Source organism: Meleagris gallopavo, chromosome 5 (genome assembly GCF_905368555.1).
Source record: "Meleagris gallopavo chromosome 5, MGAL_WU_HG_1.1, whole genome shotgun sequence".
NCBI classification, from domain to species: Eukaryota; Metazoa; Chordata; class Aves; order Galliformes; family Phasianidae; genus Meleagris; species Meleagris gallopavo.
In genome coordinates this window covers 18,332,269-18,344,448 of record NC_139408.1, presented here as the reverse complement: position 1 = coordinate 18,344,448, position 12,180 = coordinate 18,332,269, and the positions used below count along the sequence as shown (strand labels likewise).

The window sequence follows — 12,180 nt, the reverse complement described above, 5'->3', positions numbered from 1 at the left end:
ATTGGGATAAGACTGGTAGTTGATATAAGGACAAGTTAATCACTTATTGCTGTAAATAATTACTACTCTTACATTTAAATATTTGTGTACAGCAACAGAAGCATATCTTCAAAAGACTGGGCCCTTTTTATTTTTTTTAAATGTGTATATATACATATCTGAAAAAGAGCATGATGGCATTCTTGCAGGTAGCCTGTCCAGTATTAACTGCTGCCTATATTTCAGCTGTGAGAATACTTCAATAGATAGTCTTAAAGTTTCACAAAGGACAGCTTCAGGCCAGCCATGATATTCCTTTGTTCCAATCTGGATTTGCATCAGATGGTTATTTGTTTGTTTGTTTATTTTTTGCTATGAGTTCAAAAATTCGGAAAGGTAGAAATAAAATTTTGATTGTCAATTAGATACCAGAAATTTCCCATGAACACATACCCTGTGTATTCACTTTAGATGCTCTTCAGAAGCTCGGAGGCTGGAAGAGAGCTTCCAGATGAACATTACAGTAACAGGACTGAAAATAGGAGAGATGCATCCCATCAACACAAACCCAAAAAACACAAGTGCAACCCAGAAACATTAGTAAATGGGTGCTACTATGAAGTTAAGTAGATTTAAAAGTTACTACTTCGGTGATTTTTAAAAATGTGTTTTATGAAATGTTGGTTTAATCCAATTACACATATTCGTATTTATTTTACAAGTAACACTTGATTCTGCAGAGAGATTACAAATAAGTACTAATTAATGAACCTTCCAAACTGGGCTAATAATCTGATTATGAGCATAAGAGGTTGCAGCAATTTCTCCCCATTTGGTAGTGGAGAACACGTGCAAACACTCCTTGGCCAGGCTGGTACAACTATGAAGCCTTGATGTAACAAGGGATTGGAGCACTTGGATGGAAAGTTTTGATTAACCATTTGGTCAAGTGCTTGACTTGCTATCTAATCATAAAGTTTAACTACATCTCCACAAAATCTAAAAAGATTCTCCACACCTCATTGTTGTTTTCTTTTGTTTGTTTTTTATTTTTCTGTTTTGTTTTTTTTTTTTGCTTTTATTTTTAAAGCCAGCTTAAAACTGATAAGCATCTGACAACAAGCAGTTCACCACATAGCACCAAAGCTTTGCTAAATCAAAGGGCAAGAGATCATAGATGAGGCATTTGTCTAAAATGTAGCCAGATTTTCCAAAGAGCTCTAGGATAATTCCTTTCAAATGCTCAGCATCTACCTCTATAGGCAAATTTTCAGAAGTGCTCAAAGCCATGCATGCTAAAAGTCTCTAAGAATGCTGCTGGGTTTTCTTGGTTCTCAAACAGAAGCCAAACTTTTTAAAGAGCCTGCCCCCTTTGAAATATCTTTGCTAAAGGATAGTACAGTATAGCTCAGTTATTTTGGGTTCTAGATGCATCTGTACTTTGTTAAATGAAAAATAAACTCAGTCCCTTTGGAACACAGATCTTTCTTTTTGTTATTTCTTGAAATGGCTTCATAGATATCCTTTGTATGAAATAACTCATCCTTGTCATTTAGAAACATTACATCACAAAGTTTTGTGAAGTCATTTTTTTCCCCCATTGCATCTATTTATAAATAGGCATTCTCTTTTTTCAGCTTTTCTTATATATGTCCTTCCTAAACAAATGCCTATTTTCTTCATTATAAATACTGTGACTTTTACAAAACAGAATTACACCTGACATTATTTCCTAACATGTTCATTCTGTAAGATTTTGTTTGGTTTGACCTTTTCTGAGTGCTGCAACTCTATTTTACTAAACCTTACTTATGAACAAAATACAGGAGGAACAGACTCAGAAAATTGTAGATATCAGTAGGAAAAAAAAAAAAGAAACAAGAAATCATCTGGAAGGAAAGTAGAGTGCAATTTAGTAAAAGAGTCAAGTGGAACATGGCACACTTGCACAGACATAGCAAAAATGTATGAAAGCAGAATGGAGAATATCCAGAAAATAGCTTGGAATACACCAAGGTCAGGGATATACCTAAGCACAGGCTACACTTGAGTAAAAAAACATCTTGCTGCCATAACAAGAAGAAAGAAGTTGGCATCACCCCTGGAGGTTTAAAGCAGAGCACAGTCTTCAGATACACTAAGTTGTTTTTTTTTTTTCTTCTTTAGTAAGACTTGAGCTGGAATACTAAGCCTAAAACTGGGAACACCTCTTCTTTAAGTATGGCAGCTAGAAGTGAGAGGTCAAGGAGATGTCATTGAGGTCATCTGATTTATGCATCATGATCAGGAGAAAAAAAAAAAAAAAGAGTCACTATGTCTCAACAAAAGAGGGAAAGATTCCCACTGCCATACAGATAGATGGGGACAGACCACATAGCGCAACTACTACCAGTGGTCACATAATGTTAGGTACTTCAACAAATAGAAGAAACTTTTCAATGTTTGATGAGATTTCAAGATTTCATTCTAGACTTTAAAATGTTTTCAAACAAGCCCATTTTAAACATATCCTATTAAAATGTCACTTAAAAGAAACCCCTTCATCTCTTAATACTACAGAAAGAAAACTGCGGACAGGAAAGTAAAAGATAGAGAGGGAAGAGAACTTGCCAGTGTTATCGGACCAAGAGAAAAGGAAGCCTGTGCTGCCTTTCAAAGCTCACAAAACTTCAGGCTGCCCCCTTGGCCACTTTGGTGTCTGCTTAAAAATGTACCTCAAATGTAAAATGCATCTCAGAAGACAATAAAGTATTAATTCAGATTCTGACTAAATATAAAGGGAAGAAAAAATAAATCAGTGTAAAAATATAGTATTGAACTAGACATCAAGGAAGGCTGTGGAACATGAGTCCTTGAGGGTTTTGAAGGTGGAACAAAGGCCTGAGGAACACGTTGTGTTCAGGGTTTATCCTCCTCTGCAAAAGTCAGACCAGAGAGCTCCACAGGTCCATTCCCACACTAGTGACATTGTGCTGATCCTATGAGCTCACTTTTTTTTTTTTTTTTTTTTTTTTTTTTTTTTTAAGTCAGCTGGTCCAGCAGTGACTTTTCCTCTCACCAGAGGACAAGCACATGCGCAAGAAAATGTTTCGTCAATAAGCAGGTTGTCTGGGGGCAAGGGTTTCATGAGCATGTGCGTGTCTGCATGTCAGTACATTTATGTAAGGGACATGTGTGCACACAGGGTAGTGATCAGATGCTGAGTTCAAACTTGCAGGCTCTTCGAGACCCGAATGTCCATCATCTAGATGGACTTCGGTGAAAGATTAACAAGAATACTTGTGTGCAGCTTGGCCCAGAACACCCAGGAAGGAGAACTACTCAGAACCGCCTGCGGGAGTTTACAACTGGGAGCAATAGGGTAAAGTCAGGTAAGGAAAAACAGTTTGAACATCAGTAAAATTTCCTAACAGTGAATGTTATTAGACTGGATAATCTCCCCTTAGGGGAGCAATAAAAACGACATCATTTGCATCTTTGCAAACGAGACCAGACAAAGCACTGGGAAATATACTGTGGGGAATAATCTTGTAAAAAGATTGCACTAATTTTTCCCATCTATTCTTTCTTCATAGGATTGCTTCATACATGCAGTGTGCCATACTCCTTTTCCTGTTACTTTATTCCTTTTCCTCTGGGTTGAATAATAAAAAAACCCTGGAGCAACTGATACCTTTCTTACTAAAATATGACATACAAAGATAATTTGCCTTTTTATTTAAAAAAGGTATCTCTTTTTACTTAAAATATAACCAGTAACAGATACAGGCTCATATTCTGTAGGGTACTGACACACTTCAGCACAATAAGCAATTAGGTTTGCCCTCAATTAATTATTGTTTGACATGCTGCTCATACATACACTCTGCATAAGAGGAGGAAGTCTGTCCGACCTTAATTATTGCTTGTAAATAATCCCCAAGTTGTAACCAAGTAGAGCCTTTTAAAATGTAATTATTATAATACCAGAGTTACAGAGCTCATTGATTTATAATTGCTTAATTGTTTATATCTATTAAACCACAGCTGTGATCGGTTCATCACGCATACATGCACTACTCTGGAAACTGATGAAGTATGGCCGGGAACTTGGACCAACATTATCTCCCACAGTTAAATGCTAAATAATCATTCCAGTCAAGGTCAGCAGTGTTCATCAGATGGCTGATCAACTGTGGGAAATAAGCTGGTCATTTCAGAACAGATCCTGCAGAGTAACAAGATGGGAATAGGACACAAATATATTGGTACCTCCAGGATCCTGATCTCCCACCAGATTTCCAATTCAGAACAAAACTTTCTCCTCTCCGTGAGCCTGACTGTACACTTTTAGGGTTGTAACGTGTAATAATCTATTGGAAATACAGGTAGCTGTGCTAGTGGGAAACAATGTCCAAGTAATTAAAAAGTTTTCCTCTCTTTCTAAGCAAGGTCTATGCAGTAGTTTGTACCCTTGCTTGCAAAGGATAGACTGTGCTTTTGCCTGTCATGCCAACTACACATACGCAGAGAGCCTTTCATAGAGGGAATTCAAGCCACACACACCATCCTCATATCTTCAGCGTGTTCAGCTCTCTCTCCCACTGTCTGGTAATAAGCATCTGAACAACTGCACTGCATTACACGTAGTTGTGATTGGGGAAAAAGAGCAAGATAGAAAAAAACACTTAGGAGTAGCCAGCATGTCACTTTCATTAAAATTGTAGTGTATCCCACCTGCCAGGAAGGAGACACCAACATTTTTCTCTGAGAAACTGCAACCTGGCACTCAAAGATTTTAATATATTTCTAAATATCACCTTCTTCTGACAAAGATAATGCGTGGATTGTTTAATCATTAAAATTTCAGCTAAATATAAGCCTTGGTTCAAATCTTTTATCATTTTACAGTGTGGAGAATGTCACCAGCAAAAAAAGCACATTAATTTTGTATGTTCATGGAATACAATATGCCAAGTTGGGAGGGACCCACCAGGATCAACTCCTGGTTTCACATGGAATGACCTGAAACTCAACCACTACGCCTGAGAGCTTTGTCAAATGCTGCTTGAACTCTGGTAGGCTTGGCCACATGACCACTGCCCCAGGAAGCCCTTTTCAGCAAACACACATTACATCACAGAATTAGATCCTAGAAGAAATGATAGAACTATGAACTGACAACTCATAGAACCATACTAATACCTGAAAGATATAAATGTATTCACAGAGCAGGTATTGGGAATAAGAGATTATATATATACTCTCAGTATTCATGCAAATTCTTATATATTTCTTAAAAACATTGTGATAGACCAATAAAGAAATTTCTACAATGAATTTCTTTCGTATGCCCAAAATACTGAAAAGTGAGAATGATTATCTTTGTGCAAGCTGCACATGAAGATTTGGGTTAAAGAAATTAAGCCTGTAAAGACCTGAAAATCCCATTCCAATCTCAGGCTTTCCTAGACTGTGCAGCATAAAGAAAAAGCCATTGCCATTAGTCTCAATTTCTGCACTCCTATAAAATGAATATTAGTCATGTAGGTTCATCAGTCGGGTTACATCTAAATTCCCCATGGTAAATGAGACTAAAGAAATGCAAAGTATTCTAGTGTTGTACAATCCAGATGGAGCGATAATACCCTGCTTGTTATTATCAACATTCCACAGCAATTAGGGAATCACAGCAGAATCCTAAATCTATGGGAAGAAAATCAGATTGCCTCAAAGTGTGGTCCTGTCCCATCATGTGACTGAGCGTGTAGGATTAAAGGCATCCCTATCTCAGCATTTCTTGTGCGCTATTTTTTTTTTTTTTTAAGTTTATAATTGAAAATGTTGTTTTCTGTTGTTCCTCCTCCCACCCCCAAGCCGTCAGTTATGCAAATACAGCACAAGTCCTGCTCTTCTGCATACCCTCACCAGTCATCAAGGCTTTGCAGCCAAGTTCTGCTCCCACTTCTACCTGCACAGACCTATTCCTTGCAAATAGACAATGTGCAAAGAACAACTGTAGCAGCCATCCATTCTTGAGCTCTAATTTCCTTGGAAAGGTCGTGGATAACCTACTCTTATCTGTTGTGTTTTGGTTTCTTGTTTGTTTGTGTTTGGTTTTTTTTTCCAAATGTAACATGAAGAAAAAAAAATCACGTCATGAAAAAAAATTAATTTATCTTCCTTATCTGCAATTCTTATTGAAAAAAATACTCTTTACATTGCTGACAGCTTGTTATTTTCCTCGTCTGTGAACAGCTGACATCTCTTATCTAGTGCTTGGAATATAAACTCTCCAGTACAAACCATCAGATCATTCTTTATTCCTCCCACTGTCATTACAGTCAAAGCAAGAACATTAAGAAAAAGCAATTTTTTTTTTTTTGGGCAGAAATGTTTTGGACTGCTTAGCAGACTAGTTAGTACATGAAATATATCCTGAAAATGTAGAACATCACATAAATACTATGGACAGCTAGAATTTTTCCCAACTCTCAAACTTTTTGGTATTTCTTCATTACTTTGTGTTGGCTGAGTACAGCACCTATCTGAAATAATGAAGGTATTTTAACCAATAAAAGTAACTGTAGATCCAAATACAATGTTTGAGGTTAGAACTTTAGAACCACGCAGCACAAAGTTATCTTGTGTAGGAAGTAGGAGGGAAAAAAAAAAAAAAAAAAGCAGAACAGAAAAACAATCCCAAAACCCACAAATGAAAAACTCCAAAGAATAAGCAAGTTGAAATAGTTATAATATAGAGAGAAAAGGAAAAGATGCAATCATGAACAATCTGTAATTAAATACCCACAATAACGCAGAGAAAGTTACTTCCTTGATGTTCAAAGGGCCAAAGGAAGGAAAAAGTAAATTAAAGCCTCCTTATTATAAGAAATCAGCCTGATTCTGAGTTAGTAACTGAGAAACTGAAGTTCTGACAAGCCTGATAACAGGAATAGTCCAGGGTGAAGGTTTGCTTTGCTGTGAATTTACAGTATATTTGCTGGACATTTTAGAACAGTTCCTAACTGATGTCTGGGAAGAGCCATTAAGTAAATCCTAGCTGATCACTGGCATTTAGGAGAATTTGAGAGCTGATTCTGTTCTATCAAACCAAAACCTTTAGGAACCAAATAAATAAATAAAAATGAAAACTGGTGAACACGGAAGGCCTGTGGTTGGAGAACTCAGCTGACATACTTTGAAGACCCATTTTCATAAATTACTACTTGATATTTAAAAAAAAAAAAGAAGGAAACAAACTACAGCAAAGAAGCAAACCAACAAATACCAATGAATTCCAAGCAAATGAAAAACAAAACAAAACAAAAACTATCAACACACAAAGACTCTGAGCACCTAGAAGGAAAATTTTCCAACTTTTGCACTGGGATAACCTACATAAATAGCACCTCCCCCAATAATTCTTTATATAAATTATTATTCATTAAAGAATATCTCCTCTCTACTTTCCCTGAAACAAAAAGGACATAGGAGTTAGACATTCTGCTATAAATCTCTGATCCCTCACCTGCTCAAGCAGGAGTTCAGGTGCAGGGTATGATGTAGGTGTGGTGCACCTGTACCCTCTGTAATAACTGTATGCGAGGGGCAACAACGAACACATGGAAACTGTTCTCAGCTGATGCATGAGGAGGCACATCTTTAGAGAGAGCACTGTTTCCCAGAGGGAATCAGGCAGAGGATGCTGAGGGGAGGTCCAGAAGATCAGACAGGAGAGTCAATAAGATGATTTAATACCCACTGTCCTACGATTGCGCAAAGCAGCTTTTGAACAGACCTATTCATTGTAGCTCATAGGCTTGCTTTCTCCTCCTCCACTACAACATGAATTCACTCAGTATTTTTCAGGAGTATATGAAAATAACCTGTTCACAATGTCTACTGCTAAAAAAAAAAAAAACCCTTTTAATCATGTTAGTATTTAAAAGATAGAGCCTTCATCTTTACGTGATTTCTGTCCACACCAAATCCTTTACATACAGTACCTACACAAGCCAAAAAAAAAAGTACGATCAAAGCATAAGATTAACTTTAATAACCAACAGCCTTACTTGAGGACACTGAACACCAAATAAACAGAGACAGCTCCCTGTATTTCACTCCTCACTTCATCCTCCTAGTGGGGAGGTTCTGCAGGCTGGATGCCTTGTTCATACAAGACTTATTAGTACAGGATCTAGCACATTTTGAACCATCTTTTAATTGAGATCTGTAAGCAGTAAAGTACAGATTGGTGTTGCTGCTAATTAAGTACATCTGTTTGCACCCAGAGCACTTTTCTGTCAGCTTGAAGGAACACCCAGGACTGGCAAAACAGACGCCTTGAATTAGCACAGAGGTCATATGTGCTGACATGCATAATATAAGCAGATTGTCCCACTTTTCCACCCACTGAATTCTTGTTGCTAATCTAATTAATGCCCTCTGACTATTTCAGATGGTCACTTGCAAGTGACAACAAAGATAAAATGCTGGGGTATCTTGTGACACATACCTGCTTTTTTGTCTGCCCTATTTCCAACACATTTTTCTCAGTTGTTTGTCTCCTTTCTGCTCATTCATTCTCTGTAGATGAGCTGCCTTCACTCCCTGTGTTTTGAGAGAGGAGCACAGTACTGAGATTAAAAAAAAAAAATCCAGTGGAACTGGGAAGCCAGATCTCTCTTTTCCTTTCCTTTTCCCTATATCCTTTACTGCCCCTTTTTTCACTGCCCCTTCCCACCTCTCCCATCTCTAAGGCTCCCTGCTTCTCCTTTCACCTGCAGGCAGAGAGAACTGGGGCTAACACCTGCACTGAGCTGGGCACAGCTTGCAGAGCAGGACAGCCCTTCCCTAAGCATTTGTAGGCAAGGAGGGTGCGGATTTAATACAAAGAGAAATATTTAAGCTTACTACCATCTTTAGCCATTTTCATGCATTCTGCAAACAAGGAAGAGGCACTGCAGCTCTAAGCAGTGGCTCCTTTGCAGAGAACAGCGAAGATATGTTCTCCCCCCTCATTCTCATACTCCTTCACCTGTGGCTGTGGCCAAAAAATAAAAATTAAAAAATAAAGGTGAACACCCAGGGACACTAATAGCATTTTTGGACTTTAGATTATCTGGAATATTTATTTACCATTGACATAATTTTAGTAAGAAGAGAACATGAAAATAATAATGATAAAAAAGAAATGGTCCTAATGGCAAAGACCTCTCTTCCAAAGGAGAAATATCAAACAGTAAAACCCAACTGTAATCCAAGAGCAACAGTTAATGAGTACATACATCCGTGATAGATCTCACAGCAGAGTCTCTCTTAGAAAGGTAGGAGGTGAGTGAAAGCAGTACTGTAAAAATTGTCATGCTCGCATACAGGAGCAGTGTGTAAAGCTGTACAAACACAGGAGAGTGGGAGCAAATATCACCTCTGCAGAAAAAATGGGTTCAGGAAAAGCTAGCCGAGAGACACAGCAAATGGGGGAGGGGGAAAAGGAACATTAGAGCTCTTTTGAAGGGAAACTTAGTGATTATCAGCCTTTTATATAAAGTCATTCCTGCACTCAGTGATTCACCTTCCCCATTCAAAAAATGATGCAGTCTGCATAAGTAACAGTATCCTTGTAAAACGTTTGATCCAAATTCATTTTTCTAGCCAAATTGAATGGCAAGAAATCAAAAAGGCTTTCCAAAATGTTAAGCAAGACCCACTAAGTACAGGGAATAAATGTAGTTAGTATGTATTTTAACCTACTTTTCAGGTACTTCTATGGTAAGGAAACACTCATAACAGGAGTGAGCAGGTTTGTATGAAAATGTAATACTTATTTCAATAAGGGAAGATTGTTTTCTAAAAGAACTCAGATAGCTGTGTATTTTTTACTTTCTCTTATACCAACCCTTCTTCAGAAGAACAGAACTCTTTAAGGAAAAGAAAATAAGCCTAATAGACAAAACTCAAACTTTACAAAGCCTAGTGTTTCACTAAACTTCTGTTATGCTTGAACGATTTAATATGGCGCTAGCGATAAGCAATAATTGCGTTCAGTCAAAAGGAAAACAAGGTCCAAAGACTTAACTCATCATCACCATAGGTCTTAAACAAGATCAAAAGCATACTCTTGGTAGTTGCAGTTATTCTCTCTTTGGGCAGTCACTAGAGGGCAACATCACCTACTCAATCTATCCTGCAGACAAGATCACAGCACCCACACCCTTCTCTCCCAGAGGCTCACCAGGCCCAGGCTGGCTATGCTCATGCTGCCCGTAGGATTGCCACATGCTCAGCTCTGAAAACTCAACTTTCCAGTTGCTCACTCAGCTTTAACACAAGGGCACCTGCAGGGCACTGTGAAAATAGCCTGCTTGGGATCCCAGGGGAGAGGAAAACTCAGGAGTACTTGGCTCTCCACACCCCTAAGCCTTCAGCACGCAACAGGAGGAGCCTGGAGGACTTGCTCTCTAGCTAGAACTACCCAAGCCTTCTACCACATGCACAATAAGTCAACAGTTGCTATTTTATATCACTGTACCTTCACATCATGTCCCAGCACTCAAATGCCTGTAGAGACGATTACCTTGTTGTTAGTTCTGCAGCACACCCGCTCTGTATTCTTACTGGTCTGCTCACATGTCACAAGAGCACAGAGACATTCTCAGGAAGGTACTGTCTCCCAGCACAGGGGGAAACTGATAGCCACATCCACCCCCTCAGTTATACATGCAAGCACAGCTACAAGGGCAGAACAATCAGTGGCCCAGGCAACCTATCTGTTCATTACCTCAGCCCCACAGCTGAGGCACTCAGCTGGCCTAGCTCAGCTCATCAATCAGCCCTGGCACTGCACCAGGAGAAGAAAGTCCAACTGAAGTTGTCTTTGTTTGCATAAAGGCATTCCACAAGTTGTACTACCTCCACAGCCTCCTGTAGTTCAGGCTTTCCTTTGTCCTTCTCTCCCTGGACCCATATTGCAACAATGATGTGCTGCAGAAAATGGCACAGCACCCCAGCGTTGTTTTTATTTTTGAGTCAGGAACTGGGGAGGCCGGTCTTCACGCATATCCAAATGGAGAGTTAGGATGGGTTAGGTTGCCAGCAAGCAGGAATGGTCACACATGAGAAATATAAGAGATTGGTGTCCTCTCTTTACCACTCTCAGCCAAGTTTTATCCACTTTTCATTTTTTTCCTACTCCCTCCACCTTACAGTAGTCATTTTCAAGCAAAAATAAAGGAGAATGCTGATGCTAGCTTTCTGCAGTACAGTTTGCGGATGGAAAATGCCTTCTGGCCATGTGGCTGAAGAAGATGCAAATTTGAAAGCAGCTGCAATCCACAGAGATTGTCTCTACATCTGCTCCACAACAACCCCTGCACAGCAGCTCTATCTCAACTATCTCTTAAAAATCGCATTCCTACAATAAAGATGTCCATCATCAGCCTAGTACTCTCACTTTTATGTGGGGTTATCTGTAAAAGTACTCATCTAGCAACTTCTCCAAATTGCTCTAGCAATCCAAGGAAAGATGAAATACTGAATATACCATAAAAAGTTGATTAGCTTTGTTAGACCAAGGGCAGAAATCTCCTACAGAGTCTTCATGAATGTGTCTACTATGCAACACTCATACAGCATCCTCATATAACAGAGCTGGTAGCTCTTCAAGGATACCCTTCTGAGCATATGAGAGCTCTTCAGCCCCAAGCATAAGAAATCAAGGAGTGAAGGTAGAAAACCAGCGTGGCTGAGCAAGGGCCTGGTGGCCAACCTGAGGGAAAAGAAGGAAAAAATACAGGCAGTGGAAGCAGGGATGGGTAGCCTAGGAAGAATACAGGGATGTCCCCTGGACATGCAGAAATGGGATTACAAAAGACAGGGCACAGATGGAGCTGAACTTGGCATGGGATGTGAAAAATAACAGGAAGGGATTCTCTAGGAACACTAGTCAGAAGAGATGGGCAAAGGAGAGTGTACCCCCTCTGTTAAATGAGAACGGAGAACTGGCTTCAACAAACATGGGGAAGGCTGAGCTAATCTATGAGTTCTTTGCCTCGATCTTCACTGGCTGTCAAGTTTTCCATGCCTCTCACATCCCTGAACCCCTGGGCAGTCACTAGGGGGCAAAATGTCTCCCACTGTAAGAGCAGAGGAAGTCAGAGACCACCTCGTAAGTCTGAATGTGTACAACTGTATGGGGCCATATGACATACAGCCCAGGAT

The 12,180-nt window shown here is 39.2% G+C and overlaps 1 protein-coding gene across 3 annotated transcripts in view; it reads right to left on the bottom strand.

The window, feature by feature from the left end:
* The window catches only part of PDHX (pyruvate dehydrogenase complex component X), a 79,374-nt gene extending 68,677 nt beyond the window's left edge, over positions 1 to 10,697 (bottom strand). Inside the window, exons 1-2 of one of the 3 annotated variants that reach the window (XM_085224540.1) lie at positions 10,493 to 10,697; positions 8,477 to 8,571 (exon numbers count right to left, since the gene is read on the bottom strand). The gene's annotated coding sequence lies outside the window, so the exon portion shown is untranslated. The remainder of the gene's footprint in view (positions 1 to 8,476; positions 8,572 to 10,492) is intronic. The other 2 variants (XM_085224539.1, XM_085224541.1) reach the window with 2 other exon arrangements.
* Between the last annotated feature and the right edge of the window lie 1,483 nt (positions 10,698 to 12,180).